Raw genomic sequence first — 23,499 nt, 5'->3', positions numbered from 1 at the left:
CTAGTCTTGCCAATCATTCTGGTCCCATTTCCTTTCCATCAAGTCTCCTGTATGCAGCACTCATCTATATGTCTTCTGTGCAATACATCGACGACTTCTCCATCTCTTCCCGTCATACTCCCAACATTCCATGTCGCGACCATAACTCGATCACCCGTAAACTGGTTTCTCCACTTTTTATCAGGTCGTTTATGGCCGTCATAGGTTTCATTTTCATGAATAGTGGTTCCACCAGGTTTCCCATCCTTCTTTTTGTCGTAGGCGGATGAGGAGGCCCACGGGGTACTTTGGGCTATACCCCGCCCATGCTTTGTTGTAACCATAGGGAAATTTTTGTAGCAAGGTTTTTACAATCGGATGCCCTTCCTGACATCAACCTCTTTAAGTGGTTTTTACACCCCGTCGAGGAGACGGTGATCCTATTCTAGACCCAGATCACAGGGAACCTTTTAGACCTCCATTTGCCGCCAAAAGACGTTGCCACTCCCCCGCCACGATGAGGCTGAAGGTAGGATTTTGGGAGAGATTATTAAAATTTATTATTTATTAGATAATGAAGAAAGAAGAGCTACTGATTTTGAACTCCTTTAAATAATGGAAATAGAAGCAACTGATAAATATGATTACAATTTATTAGATAATTATAACTTATAAATAAAATTAATTGTTAATTTGGTCAGAATATTATATTTTATTATACATCTATATTATAATTATACATAAGTTTTATATAACAAGATGCTTTATCAGCAAATAAATATTTATTTATAATTTTTAAATTATATTGAGTAATTAGATTTTGAATATTCTTTTTTGTTATATATTTATTATTAGTTTTTTTTGTTGTCATCTCCAGGTCAAGTTGGACCTTTTTTAATTTATTATTTATGTGGTCTTTTTGAATTAAATTTATAAATGTATAAATGTTTGGATGCGAAGATCTTTTGATTTATTTAATGCTGAGTGCCAGCCCTCTAGATGATTATTGGTCCTAGGTCCAGATGTACCATATCTGGACCACATCTCTCTAGGAAACATTGAATTATTTCCTATAAAATAATAAATTATTTTATATATTTAGTATACCAAGCCAGGTTTTATCCATGTATAAAAAAAAATTATCCATTGGTAGATTATTGGTTGTTGCTAATATTTGGCAACTGAGTGCCACATCATTTATATCTTGCGGATTTTGTATAATCTTTGATGTATAAATATCCATCATGATACAAACCAAATTCCCTTTTGAAGTTGGAATATATTGTATATCTAAAAATTACAATGTCAAAATATAAATTATTTATAATCAGATTATGTAAATGTAATAATATAATTTATTTACTTAAATTTTCATTGTTGGAATTATGTAAGTCTAATAAAATTCCTGCATTGTTAATGTCTTCCAGGTCTATAATTATATTAAAATATAATTTAAAAAAAATATTTGTAATCTACTTGTAAAAGTAGTTTGATTATTAGTGTGGTTAAATGCAAAACTTTGTATTTGGGCCACATTTGTTAATATATCTAAAAAAATGTTTATTAATTTATACAATTATTTTTGTTACTTGAAATTGGAGGGTAAAAGTTATCTCTAGTAATTGGTTGTAATATTTGGGGCTGTATATGTTGTGGTTGTATTTGTTGAATTATATTAGCTTGTTTATTCAAAAATAATTATTTTATTTGTTACTTACTGATTACTAGATGAGCTACTGGGTTGGCTAATATTCTGATCTATACTACACTGAGAATCTTTATCTAAATTAATGTATGTAATCTAGATAAGTTTAGTATTAAATATACCTTCAGCTGTTAGATGATTTTGTGTCTCTTCAAATACACTACCTACTAACTTACCTCTGCCTTTACAATTTCTCCTTCTGCAGCGGTAATATACTGTAGGGCCAGCTATTCTATGTATTGTATATTGAAATAGGTTATGGCAGAGTATATCCTTACGTTTAATTAAATATATCATACTTTGTAATGATTCATTTCTTCTTTTAACAAATAGTCTTAAATTATCAGCTAAAGTATTATGCATAATGTTTTTAAATGATTTTAATTTACCGCAATTAAATAGACCAATCAGAAAAAAATGGACCAAATTTACGATCAAATGACTTTACGATTAAAGTTAGGCAAATTAAATTTACAGGGTTGCATGTGTTTTATTTGGTGATATAATAAAAACAAAAACTATTAAGTGGTATAATAATAAGTTTGAAGTGTTGAAAAAAAACAGAAATACCACATTTATGTATTAGGAAAAAAATTTAACAATTAATAAAAAATTTTCATAAAACTTATTAATTACAAAAAAACAATTTTTTAAATTTAAAATGTTTAATATTAATAATATTTTATCCAATAATACCAATAATAGTTTTAGAAATTCTTCTTTATATAATAATAATTCCTTTTTATCTAATCATTCCTTTTTATCTAATCATTCCTTTTCCACATCATTTTCGCAATCTGCTATAAGTGCCAATTTTACTGTAATAAACCCAAACTCACCGGCAATTCAAAACCCAAAAAGAAAATTTAATTGCTGGAATAAAAAGAAAATGACATAGTAACCAAATTGTTGACCCAGCCTGAAATGGAAAGAATGAAAATAAAGATATAAAAATAAAGATGCCAATTTCGGAACACTCAAAACTAAACGAAAATGCAATTTAAAAATATAATATTTTCTTACAAAATTAAATCATTATGTAAATTATTATTATTGTGTTTGTAATTATAGATTATTATAATATATACAAAATAAAATATTCTTTGGTTGATAATTTTTATATTTCGTTCTTCTGAGCGCCTTTCTATAGGAAAAAACGAATGTCATTTACATTTATCTGCAATATAAGTTAATTACTTTAAAGGTGGGTGCTGATTTTTTAAATTCTTAGTATAAGTCTTTATGATCAATATTGAAATTTAAGATTAGAATCTGAAATAAAGATCATTAAATACTACAATACAGTTATACACTTCCAAATCTTCCAAAAAATTAATTTTCCAATTACAAATGATATTCTAGAAACATTTCATAGGTAAATTCTTATGTTACTTTTTTAAAAAAAATTATTGTAAAAATTTGAAAAAATACTCACTTAAACTATTTTTTTCCTAATACATAAATGTGGTATTTCTGTTTTTTTAAACACTTCAAACTTATTATTATACCACTTAATAGTTTTTGTTTTTATTATATCACCAAATAAAACACATGCAACCCTGTATATGCTCAAATCAATGATTAAATATTATATTAAGATTCTTTGGAAATAATTAGAGTTTCTTCAACTATTTTTTTAGCAATAATTCTGTCTGTTGATAACTTTTTATAGCTATTTAGATGTAAAAAAAGATCCAAAGTAAATTTACAAAATTGTATTACATTTAATATTGATGAAATTGTTTTTCATTTGTTATTTATAAAACTTTGCATTATTAGAAATTTGTTTTACACTTATTATTTATAAAACTTTGCATTTTACATTTAATAGATAAAAGATTATATTTTCATAATGTGTATGCGGAGTTTCAATGTTTGTTAATATACATTATTTTACTATGTAATTCTTCATTTTAGTTCATTTTGATTTATAATTGTAATAAATTGTAAGAATTAAAATATTTTCAAAAGTCAAAATGATTTAATGTTATGAAGGTGGAGAGAGAAGTTTATAACAATATATGAGGTCATAGGCGTAGCCAGGGGGGGCAAGGGGAAATCCCCCTTCAGAAATTTATCACTTTTTGTAAATATCATTTTTAGCTAATAAAAAAAATACCCCGCTTAGTCCTCCCCCCCTGACTCTCAAATATGTATGCATATATCTTAAATAATAATTTAAAAGAAAGAATGTAAAAGTTGATATTTTTTTATAAAACTATTCATCATAAATTATAGATTTTTGGGAAAATAAATTTATAAATATGTAAAATGAACCAAAAATGTTTTTTAATAAATGGAATTGAAAAGGTTGCAGAAATCAAAGGCAGAAATCAAATGTTATAAACGTATATTACGTCAATTTATTGATATTTAAATTTAAAAAATATAATGATCACATAATTCAAAATAGTTTCCTATATATATTGACAATTTAATTTAATGTAGTTTATAATAAATTGATCTTTTTTTTTAAAGTTAAAATAAAAAATTGAACATTAGTTTATTAAGTAAATTGATTTATAAAATATAAAATTTAATATTAGTTTATAAACAAATTGATTTTTAAAATATAAAAGTTGTTTTTAACAAAAAGAAAGAAACAATTCTTATTTGAAATATATTAAGTTACGCCATAAATAGCTTAAGGATGTAAAAGAAAAACAATTTTTTAAAGTTAAGATAAAATACATGAGTGTCACTGTTTAACAGGAATATAAGCCAAAAATAAGTCTTAAGACATAAGTGAAATGTATTATAATTATTAATAATAGATCCATAAAATTACTAAATAATATAATATATCAAATATAATCTATATTATAATTTTCCGATGTCCTCACTACGTCATCGTGATGTCATGTCATCGCTACGTCATGTCATCGCTACGTCATGTCATCGCTACGTATTTATTTTTATTTTTTTTATTTGTTGATTTTATTTATTTATTTTATACAAACAGATGAATGGAATTTCGAGAATTGATGGTGTACGTGTACACATACCTAACATGGATTGAGAGATTTGAAAAATCGTCTTTGAATTGATAAAAACAATATTCCCTCAACTTTGTAAATATGAATGAAACTTTTTATTTCACTTAATCCTTTCTTTATTTTTTAGATTACCTTATCAATTTTCATCTCATATTATCAATAACACATCAATGAAATCTCTACAAGATACTTAACTTGTAAATTTATTTTGAACATATTCACAATTTTTGTCAGTACTTACATTACAATTTTTTATACTCATATTTTTCATTCATAACCAATAATTAAGAAGATAACCAAGTATATTCAAATATTTAAATATTATTATCCTAACCAATTTATAATCTCCAATCCTTATTAATAACTCTTTCTTTATTTTTTTCCCCTCCCTTAATGAATTTATTTATCATTAAATTTTATTATTTCATTCTTTTCTTTCTATCTCTATTATCTATTAACCACTGTTCCTCAAAACCTTATCAATTCTTTTAATTTAATTTTTATTATTTTTATAATATAATAATTTATACCTTCTTTTTTCCCCCCTTTTTTAATCTTATTTTTGAATTACCTTATAATTAATTAACCTTAATCTTAATAACATTACATTCATCATGTTATTTTTTAACTGTTAGAATATCATAATAGGCTTGATTAGTCCCCCAAAAATTTTTTTTGATGATAGCCAAACCTTATCAATTCCTTTAATTTAATTTTTATTATATAATAATTCATACCTTCTTTTTTCCTCCCTTTTTTAATCTTATTTTTTAATTACCTTACAATTAATTAACCTTAATAACATTACATTCATCGTGTTATTTTTTAACTTTTAGAATATCATAATAGGCTTGATAAGTCCCCAAAAAATTTTTTTGATGATAGCCCTCCAACTACTAGAAATATGCATCTAATATTGACCCATCTACCGGTTTTACATTATTTTAATGTTTGTTTAATTTCAACAATAGTTTATTTATATTTTCCTGATTTCTTTATTTGTTTAGGCTAACCCTAATCCCTCACATTGCTACAAAACATGATGAATCTATTATTAAAGATAAGCAAAGAAAATAATGACGATTAAACAAACGCCTTACCCGTTCTAGGGTTACTGGTAGACAAATAATAAAGAACTAGGCTTGAAATGAACTCATCTGGAGGTTTATTTTGTTTTTTTTATCTTATGTTTTATATCTATGTTTATTTTATTTTCACCCAGTTCTCCAAATTATACTATCACCACTACCACAATCCCTATGCCTCCGCCTATTTTTTAACAAATATAAACATTTAATTCTGTACTAACATTCACTTCACTAGGAGTTAATATAAATATTACTTTATTAGATTCTCTGAGAAACTTTCATGAATATTTAGAGGAATGTTTAAACTTGAATCAGTACGGCCAATTTCATCAAAATGGAAAAATATGCAGTAGTTCTGTCGTGGCCTTTAAAACAATACTTACGATCGTTTTATGGTTGAGTTAACATTGTCGTTCATGATTCTATTTTAGAAGGGGATACCAATGCTGGCATTGACAGAAATATCGTTTTGCGTTCTTCTTTTACCAGTATCCCAAGGCATAGGTATATCATCTTTATCAGGACCTATTGTGTTTTGTACACTGTTTTGTTAATCCGTCATAACTTTCATCTACAACCCTAAATGATATAAAATTATACATTAATTATTTCCTCTCCAGACCACCGCCCAGATTTATTTTGTCGCTTTTTCCATCAAAAATTAAAATGTCAACAAGGATTTGCTCTTAATTTTATCAAATACATAATAAATAATCCTCATTATTTAAAAAAAAAATTATATTAAATTTATATGTCAATAAAAAAAAATTTCTTAAAAAATATATAAATAATTTGCATATAAGTTTCATTAGTGTTTAATGGCATTTTTGTAATTTAAATAGACAGCATTTTTTTTTACTTAACATATAAAAATATATATCCCTTATCGAATTCTTTGACAAATAATTTCAGAAATGCAAGACATACATTAAATTTATCTGAAAAACAACAATAACCCTATATAATAAACAACATATTTTTTAGATATAATTTTAATTGATCATATTACAAAAAAGTATAAGAGTCGGTTATTTTTATTTTATTTGTCATGATTCTCTAATAAGTGGTTGCTCAGGCCTTCCCAGTTTCCCTTAATACGGAATTTAAGAGTAGGTTATTTTTATTTTATTTGTCATGATTCTCTAATAAGTGGTTGCTCAGACCTTCCCAGTTTCCCTTAATACGGAATTTACATGTTTTTTTTCCATATTAGACTAATTGGTAAATCAGATATTTCCCGTTCATGTGATGATATTAAAAATTTAACTATCTCCGAGGCGGGAAAAAATTTTCAAAATTATAATGAGTAGGACTGGGCTTGGAACCTCAAAATTAATATTAGCTTGCACCTGACTTGGGAATATCTTTTACAAATTATCAAGGGTTGAGCTGGGTTTGATAAACTTTTTTTTAAATTATAAGATCTTGGATGCTTCCTAATATTATGAGCTCGAACCTGGCATGACATCTATCGTAAAAAATGAATAAAAATATCATTACCCGTCATTTTTGACGGGCTTTCTACTAGTTTTTTATAAAGTGAGTAATTTTAATTTATTTATCTTAGTAAAAGTAAAATATAATTATAAAACTATTGATAAAATTAAGTCATAAATTAAAAAAATATTAAAGCACAATACAACAGTGGAATATTATATGTCGTAGATTTACAGTATATCTAATTATCAAATGACAATCAATTAATTTTTACCAATATAGCGAATTATATATTTTACAGAAAACTATAAAATATTGATAAGGACATCAGAAAATATCTTTTAAAATGTGGGATAAATAATATGAAGATTAAATTTAAATATCATTTTTACTTAAATAAATAGATGGCGTTAAATAATTGAAAAGAAATTGTTGCTATATTTAATATCAAGAGCATTGATTAGTAAAATTTGTTAAATTATTAACTGTAATATATTCTCTAACTGTCAAATATATCTGTAAAAGTATTTTACCTAGTATTTTATAACTAATTCTATATAATAGAGTAAAATCAACTATATGTCTACTTACTTTTTATAAATAAATTTCTTATAATTGTTTGGAATAAATTATTACCATGCTTTTATATTAAGGTATATACTAGTGTTGTTAAACGACTCGTTTTTAGCCGATTTTTAAAAACGGCCAACTCAATATTTTATCCAGATTAATTTTGACTAAGTCTCCAGATTCCGCTAGTAGATGTCCAAACCTTTGTTCCTTCTACAAGCAAAATCTTCAGGCTTGCGTAATATTATTCTGAATAAAATATTAAGTTAGCCGTTTTTAAAATTCGGCTCAAAACGAGACGTTTAACATCACTAGTATATACAATAAGTAATTTATTATATTTTTATTTTATATAAACTAATAAAAATATATTTCATATTTGTTCCAGGCTTATTTTTTTTATTAAAATTTGTAAAAATATTTTCGGGGAGCCCAATAGGGGGTCTGGGGGCGAAGCCTCCAGTAATTTTTAATTCCCCCCCCCCCCTTATGAAAATCCTGGCTACGCCTATGTATGAGGTATTGTTATCAACGAAACTTAAAGCTAAAAAATTGAGATTATTAGATACCTATTTATCAACATTAGTTTCAGTTTCACACACTTATCAAAATAAAACATTAATCATATCTTTTAAATAAAATTTGCCCATCTTACTGACATAAGATTTTTTATAATCAATTTAATTAATAGAATCAAAGATCTGATAAGAAAACCAGCTATTTATGAAACTTATGAATATGGGGAATGGTTGCAATATTTTGGTTACCATATTTTAATTCCTTTATAAATTCTCTTGCTTAAAATGTAAGGCTTATTTTAGCTTATTTGCCTTTTAATAGTAATACTAGCAGACCCAAACCATTTATCGAAAACTACATTAGTTTCACAGCATGTATATATCCTAGCAGGGGCGGACTGGCGACGCTACGGCCTCGTGGGCATTATTTTATAGCGGCCTCATTTATATGGGGGCTTCGCCCCCATACCCACATTTTTGCGGTTCAAAAGATTTACATTTTTAGTAAAAAAAGAATAGTATTATACGATAATCATATATTTTATTTTTAAAAAATGCATACCTAAAATCATATTTATTACTAATATAAAATAATATTCATTGCACATATATATTTTATATTAAATTTATAACGATATTGCACTATAATCAAATCATACATCACATGTTAAATATAAAAAAATACATACTCAATATATCAAATCAATTAATTACACATATAAAATTATTGCAGTTATACAATATTAGAGCGTATAAAATTGCTGCACGTATAAAATCAGGCAGTGATCATATTGTAAATAGTTATTAATAAAATTCAAATGAAAGAATTAAGAAAATATATAATTTTTACGTTTAAAAATTTTTCATTAACTTTGAACCTTTGCGTAAATATACAAGAATATTTTCTAGTTCAATCTGCGCTAATGGTTCTCATTCAACTGACATCAAAAACGCTTCTAATTTTTCTTGGTCAATATTAGCTCTCAGCTTATAATTTTTAATTTACTAAATGTTTTCTTGCAATTATCCTGCGTAAATGACTAAGTTAAAATGTATTCATATGCCAAAATAAATTAGTGTCTCTTGTATGCATATTGCATCTTTTAAAATCATACACGCATATTAAACACTTGTTACATCAGTTACATTTATTATCACACTCTGAGTTATTATCATATTGTAATATTCCATCTTTTCATTTGACTCCTAACTTGTACATAAGATCATCGTCCTTTCTTTTAATTCTGCTACCAAATCTTTGAATACACTAGCAAATGAACATTATTCGTTACGTAATTTAGCTCAATATATATATCTTTACTATTTATTTCATCAAAATGTCTAGGATGCAAATATTGCACATTCAAAATAATCCCTTAATTCGCAGAGAGCCGTTCCGACAAGCTGTTTATAATTTGATCAATTATAGGACGAAATACTCCGAACCTATAAAGATCAATCGATTCTTAAGGACGTTTATCTTGGCATTTGTCACTATATATTCTCTTCGCTCGTCCTATTTGATTATTTGGCAGAGCATTCTGTACCCTGATACTCTCCGGGAGCTTTAAATATTAAAGTGTTTCATTTAAATTAGAAGTCATTTTATTGTTTTATTTTGAATCGATGTAATAATCGATGATACAGAAGACTACTTGACATCTTCTATCATTTTCCATGCTGACAAATTACCTAATTTTTTAGTTTAAAGATATGACAGTGGCCCCATTATTTCAAAATATATTATAGATGTACTTAGTCTTAAATTTACATAATTATCAAGTTTTGTCTCAAATGATATATTATCTATTATAAATTGAAGTGCATTTATCGTTATTGGGAGCAAGCTCTCTTTATCATATATCCTCTAAGGGCTTATTCACGTGCCCCCTACCTTATCTAACCTATTTTTTGCAGCTTTCTCAACTTATTTTGGCCAGATGATTTATTCTATTTTACCCAAGCATCCATCCTTTTATCTGATTCACCGACCTGGATTTTATTTGATTTCAATGAATTAATAACAAGAAATGTTGGCTATATTATTTCTAAAATAAATCAATGTATAAAAATGTAATATAATGAATTAATCAAAACTTAGCCATTCTACTCAAACGAAAGAGTTGAAAGAACGTGGTAATGATGTATAGCGTCAAGCGACGTTACTGATGTTTTATGCATTAAATTATAGTAAACGACATGACAATTGTCAAGGAATGTGATATTCAAATTATAGAGTCATTAAAAATAAATAAATGATAAGAGAAAATAATGTGAACATAATAATATTATTTTTTTCCAATAGCCTCTTTTTCGATATTTTCCTCTGATCGGCCTCAAAAATTGACATTTTCTCGCGGCCTCGTGGGCAAAATGCCCACCTGGTCTTATGGCCAGTTTCCCCCCCCCCGTATCCTAGCCAATCATATAATGAAAAATTATGTATGATTATCCTCTTCTAAAATTATTCACTTTTAAAAACTACATTAATTACACCGCATTTGATACATACAGATTATGCATTGGAAGATTAGGGCATGATATACTCACTCTAGGAAACTAAGCACTCTTTACCAAAAAAAACATTATTTAAATAATATGCCGTATAAGATGATTTAGAAAATGTTTTTTATAATTAAAAAAAAATGGTAAAATAATAAAATTTTAAAAAATAATTTTTTTACATGACTAAAATACGCGCTCTTATGCTATTTTCTGAAAAATGAAAGCAAAATCATATATAGCTCATTAAAAGAATAAAATGTTAATATTAAATTTTTAACTTAGTATTTTGTAGGCTTTTTAAAAAACACATACTTTTTTTTAACTAAAAATATACGTTCTCTGTAAATATACGCTTTTTAAAAAAATGAACTCAAATTCATATTTAGTATTGAGTTTATTAATTTTTTATAACTTAGTTGGCTTTTGAAAATACTTTTTTCCCCATTTTCTTGACTAAATTATGCGCTCTCGGTAAATATACCATAATTTTTAAAAATAAAAGCAGTATCAATGTTAGCTCTTTGAGGAGATTCAGAAAATAATAGTATTCATTTTTTTAAAAAAATTTTAAATATCGAAAAAATAAATTCTTTTGACGAAAATACGCGCTCTTATGCGTTCTCAGTAAATACCCTTTTTATAGAAAATGAATGCCGTTTCACGTTTAGCTCTTCGAGGAGATTCAGAAAATGGTAGTACATTTTTTTTTTAAATTTTAATTATCAAAATTCTTTTTTATTTTTGACTAAAATTAGCGTTCTCAAGTATATATACGCTATTTATGCAGAATAATGTTTAGCTTATCAATGGGAATTGTATCCTTAAACTTATTTAAAGTCAATACATTACAATTCTCCCCACTACAAATTGAATTCGTCATGATAACGTAATGGGGGTTTCGAAACTGTTGTTTTAAGCGTTGTATTTCCATTGTTATGCATTGTCCAGATCTTCAATCATTATTATAAGTGTTTCCTTACATTGTACATGAGCATCCCTCTGTTGGTCAGCATGCTTGATTTTTACAATACTCTCCGACTCAACATCATATAATATCGAACTTTTCCGTTGAACCACTGTCCTTCATGCCATCCCACAATCCTTTCGTTTTCTACCCAAAACTTTTGCTTCTATTCAAATTCAGGGGCCTCAACGTTCCTATCTTAATAATACTTTATTTCCATAATACGTTTTCAGTCCTTTTCTTCGTAGATAATTCCTATAGATCTAAGTCTTTTGAGTGAATTTCCAAAAATCATTTCGGTAGGGGATTTACCAATAGTTGCATTTAGACTATTTCGATAAGTAATTAAAATATTCGCTAAATTTAACTGATCCAGATTCCTACAACCTTCCAGCATAGAAATGCGTCTTTATCGTACATATATAACGCTCAGCCAAACCATTCGATTCAGAATATAAGAGGCCGATCTAAAATGTAAAATGTTTTCTAAAAAGAAACGTTTTAAATTCAGATCCAGTAAGCTGAGTATTTATGTGAGACAATGTAACGAGGGAACCCAAATCTAGCGCACACGCCGAATTAATGTGTCAAAATTGCAACTACAACATTTGGTGAAAGCTTCTACGCAAATTAACCAATATTTTCCAGATATGGGACCTATCAATTCAATTAGTATTCGTTTCCAAGGTCGAGTAGGGATGTTCCAATTGTATAAAGGCACTTCTCTGGCTCCCGGTCTTCCTTTCTGATAACTCTTGCAGCATTGAATGAAATCTTCAACATCACGATCAAGATTTGTCCAAAACATAATTTCTTCATAATGATCCCATTATCCCATGTCCTTAAAGAATAACATATAAAACCCTCTTTAGATTATCGGGAATAATAATCTTATCATAAAATAATAATCCTTTTTCGAACAAAATATTTTCTATAATTAAAATAAATATTTTTAAAATTCCCAAAATAATTATTTATATTAGTATCAATATACAATGATTTTTAATTAATTTAAAAATCTCTTTCATATTGATATCATTGCTAGTTTCAATTACGATTTTACTGCTAGTGAAAGATAAATCTTCTATTAAATTAATTTTTAATAATCTGATTTCATTCGATTTTTTTGTAACTTTATTGGTTTTTGCTCTCTCTAAACTCAAACAGGACAAAGCGTCGGCATATTTGTTTGATGTTGCCAGAGGATAGATAGAGACAAGAATCAAAAATAGATTGGGAACTCAAGCGTATAAATCCTCAAATTCAACAAAGTCATTTGAGAGAATTCGTGGTCCCGAATTATCAAATTATTTCTATCGCCTGAATGAAATAGCAGTAGATGGAGATATGGTTGAGTGGAATGGCAGGATAGGTATTCCGAGAAAAGTCCGACGAATTAATTTAGGAAATGTTTACCTAAGTCATCCGGGAATAACAGATATTATTCGATTATATTAATGGCCAGGTTGTGACGATGAAATAGAGCTGTTTGTCAATAGATGTACTCATTATCAGGCTCATATCCCTAAAATATCTGAAATGCCCTAGTTCTCTTAGAGCGTAAGTAAGAAACCATAGGAAATGTAAAAAAAGTTTTGGCAGCACTTACGTGCTACAGGACTTACTGATAAGAAAAACCGGTAATTCCATGCGACAAGGCTTACTGTATAAATACTAGCACGAAGGTGACTTACATATAAAAGACTCTAGTTAACTCTTTTATTATAATCAGGTGCCTCAATTAAGAGATTTTGGTAATTCTCTTAAACCTTTCGCGTTTATAAGTCTAAGATAATTTGTTTATTGATTCTATTTCCAAATAAAAAGTTTTACATTTGAGAACAGAGTAATTCATAATTAATATTTCACAAATGAAGAAGATGATGACATAATTTTACCATTGTCTTTTATATCTTGCACATTTTGAAAAATAAATATAAATTTATTAATAATTTTCGCTAATGATAAAAAATAAAATATTTTAATCTACAAGATTATAAAATTTACAAAAAAAATATTAACAATGGGAAAAATTAGTTTCCTCAAAAATTAAATATATGGTAGGAAAGATTGCACATAGATTCGGCAGTAACACTGGATTCTTCTATTAGGTAAGTTTTAGTGAATTCTCAATCAAAATTTGTAGATAGCCTGATTGAAGTTCATGACTGACAATTGCATTTTTAGAAGGTTGAAGGGATGGTTCGCAAGATTATGGTTATCTTAAATTCATAGTGGCGCGATTGCGATTTAACAGCCGATTGATTTTTATAATCTGTTTATGAGATCAATTATTCTTTATTATAATCATTATTTCTAAGATTATTATTAAAATTTGAATTAAAGATAAAATTAATATTAACAAATTAAAATTGATCTCATAAACAGATTTTAAAAATCAATCAGCTGTTAAATCACAATCGCGCCACTATGAATTTAAGGTTATTCAGGCTAATTGTTTCCAACAATCGTCCTCTATTCATATTAAGAGAATTTCAATTATTTTGCTAATCAAAAATTATAATTCATATTAAGTTAACACCTTATCATCCTAAGACGAATGGCCAATAAAGACACTCAAGTAAAGATATAGAGCTGCACGACATGTTGAACAGATTCTAAAAATGCTTTAAGAGATGTAGGCATATCGTATGAGTGAACATGGTTCAACAGGTCTAAGTTTTGCTAAGATGATGTTAGGTAGGCAGACAAAAACCAGTTTAGATTGGGTAAGACCAGATCCACAATAATATAGAAAAGTCACAAAAAATTAATCATGATTTAACATGTAAGAATCGAGTTTAATGGCAACCAGTTTAGGTATAGAAAGAGTATGCCAGATGGCAAGAAAGGATAATACTTAATTTAATTATTCATATTAGAGGTCTGCATTGGGCAGGTTTTTGGACCATAATCCTGCCTACACAATGTTTTGAAAAAATTTTAACCCGCCCACCCATAGTAAAAAATATACCCGCACACCCATTAGTCTAAAAATTTTTACCCGTCCACCCTAATTTATAAAAAAAAATTAAATTTAATTATGGCCATTCAATTTTTTAAGCATCTAATAAAAAAAAATTCAGTATTACACTTCTATAAAAAGTTTTATCATCTAAGAAATTACTAAATTAAGCATAAAAAGATATTCAATTTAATTTATTTGATCAAATAAAATACTTATGAAAAAAAAATATAAATTTGATATTACATGTAATTATAATGCAAAAATAATAAATAATCAACATTTTCTAGATTCAAATATGTTCTTCTTTGTTATAAAAACCTTCCTGCAATGCTAAATCCTTGTTCAGAAAAAGCACTAGATGCAGTAATTGTCAATATTTTTCATGCTAATCTTGATAGCTTTGGCATATTTCTTTCTTGTCGTTCCAAAGTAGTTTTAAATATACTAAAAAGTTTATTTATTTTAAGGAAAAACTTTTTGATACCAAAAAAAATCATTTTAATTTTTAAATTCAAAAAAGTTTATAAGAATAATTTTTTATTAATATTTATTTAAATGATTTTATATATTTTTTAACCCAACTTACCTTTAGTTAAAAAAATTTTTAACCTGCCCACCCATTCTTCGGGACAAAACAGCAGACCTCTAATTCATATATTGTTGATTCTACTGATTTAGGAAACATTCTAGTTGTGAGAACGAGTGGTGTCATTACAACTTGATAAAACAGAGGGAGACTTTTAGGGGCGAAATAAACTAATGATTCAAAGTAGTAATGCAAGATTAGAATTTCTAAGCATTGTGGGATGTTTTTCACGAAATCACAAGGTACCAAAAAGATTTATCGAGAATGATTTAAATTAATTTGGGGGAAACATAATAAAAAATATGATTATTTAGAATGAAATATTCTTTTTGTTAATTGATAGTTTTTTTTTTAAATATAAAGTATTTGACTATATTACAATTTATATGCTTGCAAAATTAAATAATCTGATAATGGTTATGAGAATGACCCATTAAAATCTAGTGAAATTATTAATGGTGAATACAGTTTTTTCATGCTTTTCTTTAGTAAGAATCAGAGACCTGCAGAAGTACCATTTGTATGGCCCAGCCCAGATTTTTTTTCAAAAATTTTTTCTGGCCCCTATTATTTTCTATAAAAAATTTTCAGGCCCGGCCCAGATTAATTTTAAAAAATTAAAGGCCAGGCTTAGGTCTCTGATAAGAATAAACAAAATAATCATTCAGGCCCATAAGATGCACCAGACACACTTTATTTTTAATTGCTACTAAGGGTGGTCCTTCTGCATTATCAAACTCAAAGACTTATGAATATATACCATCTTAAAGGGAAATGTAAAAAAATATGGAATGCCCAAATCTTTAGTAAAAATAAGGGTGATAACAGCTAATCAGTTGAAGTTCCAAATACAGCATAGAATTTCCTATATGATAGTATGACTGTTAAGATATAAATAACATTTATAATTAATTATTAGAAAAAATTAATAGCACAACTTTAAAAGATATAAACTTTTATTGATTTTGGTAGCAATTGCTTTAAACAAATTACAAGGCCAAAGTAAGTATTTGGTAGGCATAGTAATTTTGGTTGCATTATTTTATCTATCATTAAAAGCAGTCTAAGATGGTGTGAGCAAAATAATTGGGTAATTTTTTCCAATATTAATATAATATGGGAATTTTTGGAATCATTAATGCATCTATACTATAAGAACATATGAATTGTGTTGAATAATTAAAATAAATATCTCAAAATATATAATTAAATGAAGCCATAAATGTATTAGTATATAATCAAACTACAGACCATAAATTTCACAAGAAAATGATAATAATTTTCATTATTCCAAAATGGCAAAGGTTTAATGATAAATTATTTGAAAATTAACTATTTTTTTAAAAAAATGTGATTTAATTTAATACATAATTAATAAATTTTAAAATAATCTTTATTGTAAATTAATATTTTAAATCTGTAAAAAATAATAGACTGCCTTATCTGTATAATGATATGAATGTGTTAAAATTATATTAGATTTTCATAAATATATTATATACAGTGTTATTTTATTAAACATTATAAATATATTATATAGTGTTATTTTCTTATGTATTTAATAAATATATAACATAAAATATTATTTTATGATAAAAACGTAATTATTCTAATTATTAGGTTATAATAATTTTATAAAAAGTAATTTTTTAAAGGTCTGCCCTACTCTGCTTAATTGTATCAAAATAAGAAATAGAATGTTGAATATCTATTATGTAAATATGAGAAAATTGTCAAGCAAAATGTATGTGAATTCTTCTTATATTAAATTGATTTCTGTCTTTCATGTAGTCTACCACGAAATCCATCGCATATCAAAGAATTCTCTAAATGTACTTCACAACAATCTAATATTTTTTCAATAATATGTTTGCAAGCTTCTTCTTGATATTCATTATCTAATTAATTAATGCCGAAAATTTAAAGCTTCACATTATACAATATATATATATACCAGATAAACATTTTTGCAATTCACAAGCTAAATACTTACAAGGGTCATGTTTAGACATAAGAAAAGAGCCTCAATTGAACCATTGTGTTAGATTACATAAAAAATAGTCTTACATATAACCTGTCATATTGATGTGAGCAGACAAATTTTGACAAGAAACAATATTTACAAAAATTTAAATGATAAAACAATAAACTTCTTCATTGTGAATAGTTTTATATATATTGCGACTCAACTTTTCAATAGCGATAGGTCAAATTTTATTCTCAAGGTAAACAAGTAGAAAGAGTTAAGAAAGAGTCAATCATGTTTACCCTAGTTCACTTCTACCTAGTGTTGTTAAATGGCTATGCCGAGTCGGCTTAGCCGCGACCCGAGTCGAATTTCCTTATTATAGAGTTAAATTTGGTACCTTTCTATAATATAAAAGATATAGATAAAAAATGCAAAAATTATACATCATCATGAAATAGATATTTTAGGTTAAAAATAGGAGGAATATTATTTTACATATAAATTGTTATATTCATGACCTAAATTATTAAAGCCATGGCCTTAATTATTAAATTTCAAACCTTAATTAATTTCTAAATATTGTTAAAATATATATAAATAAATAATGTTTACCCTTATAATATAAGATTCAGTAAAATATTAGAGATTTGAGTTGATTCAGCAAATTTCATATAAGATATTTAAGATATTTTAATCAATAAAATATAAGAGATAAGGTGAAAATAAATGCAATAATAATATTCATTAAAAAAAAATATTTTAGGTTATAAATTGGGAGAAAATATTTTATATTTAAACGTTGTTTACCTGAATACTGCAAGATTTTGTATAAACTATTATATAAAGGCAGTGATGAAAATAAATGCAATATATATAAATATTGAAGAGAAAATATATTTTAATAAATTGGGAGACTATTTTATATACAAATGATGTTTGTCAAATAAAACTTATGTATTTTAGGAAAATTACCTTAAACGTCAAGAGTGAGCCATTATTTATAAAAGTAATATTAATACTAAGTTTTTTAAGGCACTCGGCCAAAAAATGCGCTTAATTTCTAGTGATCTTCAGGAAGGCTTTTTTTTTACCTACGTCAACGAATTTTAATGGAAATCTGTAGGTCTCCTAGTATATCAATCCACGGTGCCATATCCTAGATGCACCTCCTCATGTTCATTTTTTAATAAATTACATTATTTTATTTTATATACCTTAATTGTAAATTGTAATCGTTTTTAAGTATAGATAAAAAAAAAAGGTGCGCAATTAAACTTTGAAACCGAATAGTAGATTAAATGTTGATCCACATCTAATTGTAGCGCCTTTGGAACAAGTGTCCAATTTTTCAATTTTTTAATAGAATTTATATCAATGTTTTGTTATATTTATATAAAAAATGAAATGTTTTTATCTATAGTATTGTTTATTCATAGATTTTTACCATTTATTCACACACCTTATTTTCTCTTATATTTTTTTAAATTTATCAATGCAAACAAACAATATCAATACTTTTTATTTCTTTCTTATTTTTTTCCGGCATAATTATTTTTATATATTTTATTCTTACACCTTATTTTATCTTATATTTATTTTAATTTATCAATGTAACAAACAATATCAATACTTTTTATTTCTTTCTTATTTTCTTCCGGCATAATTATTTTTATATATTTTAATCTTACTTATTGCTGTCCGGCGAGCACCAATGCCAAAAATTTCAATTCATTTCAATTTATTTTAAATATATGAAATAAGCCTAGGAGTCGGCTCATAAGGCTTATTGAGCCACTTGAGTCTGAGTTGTTTTTCACTATTCCAGCTCGAGTTCAGACTCGAAAAATACTCGACTATTTAACAACGCTACTCCTACCATCCCAAACTTGGCTATCGCCAAGGACAGGTGGGAAAAATGCCCCCGATGCTTAAAGAAAATATTGATAATTTTAGAAACGATTAAAATATAAGATTATTTTGGGGGCTGATTAAAATACAAATTATTGGTTCCGATTAACATAAAATTTTTTTTGGATCCGATTAAAATGCATATAATTTTTAGGGTTGTTTGAAGAAAGTGTAATTTTATTTGTGCTCATGGTTTTTATTTTAAAAGAGTATTTTAAATTATAAGTATTGATGTTTACATAAATTTATTTATTTAGTTATATAATCTTAATATAATGGCAACTGCTTATTGTAATGAATACGTAATTAATTAAATATGGATGCATTAAAAGATTTTTTCATATAAAAAAAATATTGATATTCACAGCGGCTCCCACACACCCTAAATGGTATACTCCAACGAAAAAAAACCTCATATCTAAAGGTATCAGTTTAATATTTGTTAACTCCCATTCTAATTTATATATTTCAAAAATAATTTTTGAAATAATATTTGCACCAATCTTTAATATATATAAAAATTATATAATTGTAAAAAAATACTATAATCTTTAAAAATATATAAAATTGGAAGAAAATAATTCTAAAATATTTTTCTAAATTAATAATTTAGACAAAATAGGATAAGATAAAGCAAAGGAAGTTATAATTTCTTTGGTAAAATAATTAAGAAATGGACCCTTCAAGTTACTCTGTGGTCTTTTAAATTAGTTTTATTTTTTCCGTGACGCTTTTTGGCAGTGCATAAGGTTATAGGAATTAGTGATCTGCATCGGGCCTAATTTTTCAAGCCTAGCCCGAAAAATTTTCACCAGCCCGACCTGAACCCGAAATTTTTTAAAAAAAATTTACCGGCCAGGCGCGGCCTGATTATATTTAAATATAGAAATTAATTTTTATAATTACTCAAAATAAAAGACGTATGTTATATGGCGTCTAGTTCTATAAATAAAATCATATTCATTTTACATAAAAAATTCAGTGTAAAATATTAATCTAAATATATCTAAGAGAAATTCCAAGGCCTACCTAGCCCAAATTTTTTTTTAAATATTAAGCCCGACCCGGCTTGAACCTTATTTTTTAAAAAAAATTAGACCCGAGCGCGGCCCATAGCCTGATCGGGTTGGACTTACTTTTGCAGATCTCTTATAGGAATAATTAATAAATATTTATCCAAAATTGATAAATTAGGGATATCAGAAATATTTGAAAGTAAACGATAAGATAAAATAAAAGAATAATTTTTTAGTATAAATCATTAATAGTCTCAGAATCATTATCAGAAGAAACTAAATAATGTATTAATGTAAATATTTTAATAAAATAAATTAGCAATTCTTAGACTATGTCAAGTCTTGCTTCTTTAACCTAGGTCATCTATAACAATTACATTCCCTTTTCGAGCCATCATGTAAATATTTTGAAATTAGACATTTCTCCGAAAACTTGATTCCAATTCAAATGGTAGACTTCACGGATATCCTCGATAAAAACAAATGTTTTTTCTTACTTTCCGTTTGGTGTTAAAAGCGAGACTTGAAATAAACATTTCATGCATTCATCATTAAATCTTTCAGTAAAATGCATAATTATCAAATAGAGTAGAGCGCAAATCACGATGGGTTTAAAGCTTAAATAAAATATTATATTTAATATTAAAAGTATATAACCTTACCTTTTTTGGATTGAATGGTTTGAAGAATGGAACTTTTAAAATCAAGGCATCATGAGGCAGAAAATAATTTTCAATAGCTTTATATGATGATAAACAACTTTTATAAATATATAAAATAAACATTTTAAATCTAGAAAAATATTGTCAGTGCATCACTCCGAGTACTGAATATCATTTTAAGCCCTTGTAATACACATGAATCCCGTCTAACATCCCTAAAATATTTTGTATTTACTTTACAGATTGTCTTAATTATTGAACAATGATTAAATTTGATCGATGACAGTAGCATAAAATAAACACCTCTTCCATTCTGTAGGACTGTATAGACAGAGGGGGGGGGCAGTGAGGCAGCCGCCTCGGGTCGCCAAAATTAGCTAAAAATACTTTTTTGATATATCACCAATGACATATAATAATACCTAAACTGACAATGCTTTCATTAAAAGTGTACATCAATCAAAAACAGCTGAAGACACCATTTTGATTATCCATTCTTTTCAAAGTAACATATTTTCAAATAACATCAATCTGGATCATAAAATTAGATTAATATATATTTGTTTTTTTAATTTTGAACAATTAGAAATTATATAGTAGTTTTAATTTAGAAAAATTAGAAAATATATAATATTTTTTAACATGAAAATAATTACTAAATGGGTTACCAAAATGGCGGGTCCTGCTGATTTACATTCAACGACCAATAACATATAATAATACCTAGACTGACGATGCATTCATAATAATGCATTTGAAGGCGTCGTTGAATTCAAATCAGCTGTACTCGCCATTTTGATAACCCATATAGTAATTATTCACATGTTAAAAACTACTATTATATTGATAACTTGTTTCCTTATTATCTCGATGATCAGGCAATTCTTTAATAAAGTTTGCGTCAGACATAGGAATAAATTGGCCTCTCATTTAAAATTTTTAATAATGTTATGGGTAATCAAAATGGCGTCCCCAGCTGTTTTCTTTTTTTTACACTTTTAATGAATACATCGTCAGTCTAGGTATTATTATATGTCATTGTACACTACATACAAGGGGCATTAATCTTTTTTTTGTAAAAAATACATGTATGAATTTTTTAAAAAAAGGTTTGATATGTCTAGTAGAGATCTGCAAAAGTAGGCCTGGCCCGTACCCGGGCCGGACACGAGCCTAATTATTTTAAGAAATCGAGTTCGGGCCGGGTTGTGCTTAATATTTTTAAATAAAATTCGGACCGGGTCGGGTCGGGCCTTGAAAATTTTTTAAAATATTTTTAAATTTATCAATTTTTATATTGAATTTTTTATGTAAAATAAAAATATTTTATTTTATTTATGGAACTAGACGCTATATAACATATGTCTTTTATTTTGGTAATTATAATAATTAATTTCTATATTTATATAAGTTCGGGCTGGGCCGGTAAATTTTCTTAAAAAAAATTTCGGGTTCTGGCCGGGCCTGCTAAACTTTGTAGTAAATGTTTCGGGTTCGGGCCGGGCCGGCATAACACTTTAAAAAAATTCGGGCCCATTAGGCCCGATGCAGATCACAAATGTCTAGCCATATGTATTATAACAAAAAATCTGATTTATATTTCTTAACCAAAAAAATTTTTTAATTTATTTTTTAGTTAAGAAATTTGATTTTTATATTGAAATGTTTTTTTTTCTATTTATAAATAATCTTTATGAACAATATAATTAAATTTTCTATTAGCAAAGAATCAAGGTAATCTGTTAGTAAAAAAAAATAATAAATAAATTCATTTAAAAAAAAATGATTTCTATTAAATGACTATTTAGATAAATATTTGATGTATTTTTTCGTCAAAGGATAAGTCTATTTGAAAATAAAAAAGTTTACACCAAAGTCTTTATTTAATACATAGACATATCGGGTGGGCACACTTACTCTAATCATGATTGAGTTATTATTTTAATTATAATAGATTCGACTAATAAATGTTTAATTCAATATATATACTATAAAATATGCTAGTTTCAGACCCTTATAAAATTGACGAACTTGATTAATTAAAAATATTGTTTAGTGAATCAAATTGATAGGAGACGCCATATAATCTTTTATTTCATAACCAAAGAATTTTCAAAATGGGAAGAGGAAACAAATTTGATTCATCTGCTGAGAAACGAAAAAGAAAGGCGCGAAACTACATTTATTAATCTCAAAAAAGGGCTATTTTAAAACACTTTAAAAATAAAATTGACACCATGCACCAAAGGTGAAATGCAAGAAATACTCAATATCCATTTAGATGAGCACATTGATATTCTTATGGCCATTCATCAAGGTCTCAGAGAAATCGCTTAATATATTTCGCTTTATCATAATGACAATCCCGCAAATCTCACTAGTATAAATATTTCTCGTTCTCATCATGAAACCTACAGAAGTCATCGCTGGCTCACACATTTCTCTCTCTCATGGTATAGGGGAGTTAACAATTCACCAAAAATTTTAAAACAAACTGGGAGTATATAGGTGAATGGCTATTGTGGATAAGTGATAGTATGCGAATGTTTTTAGTAGAAAAAGGTTCTCAACGAATCTAGAATTTTAATTTTCAATTAAACTAAAATGATAGACATTTTTATGTTGCAT

The sequence above is a fragment of the Gordionus sp. m RMFG-2023 genome, chromosome 4, assembly GCF_954871325.1.
Source record: "Gordionus sp. m RMFG-2023 chromosome 4, tfGorSpeb1-WG-v2, whole genome shotgun sequence".
Taxonomy (NCBI): Eukaryota; Metazoa; Nematomorpha; class Gordioida; order Chordodea; family Parachordodidae; genus Gordionus; species Gordionus sp. m RMFG-2023.
The sequence above is the reverse complement of the archived record's forward strand: the minus strand, read 5'-3'. Positions refer to the sequence as shown.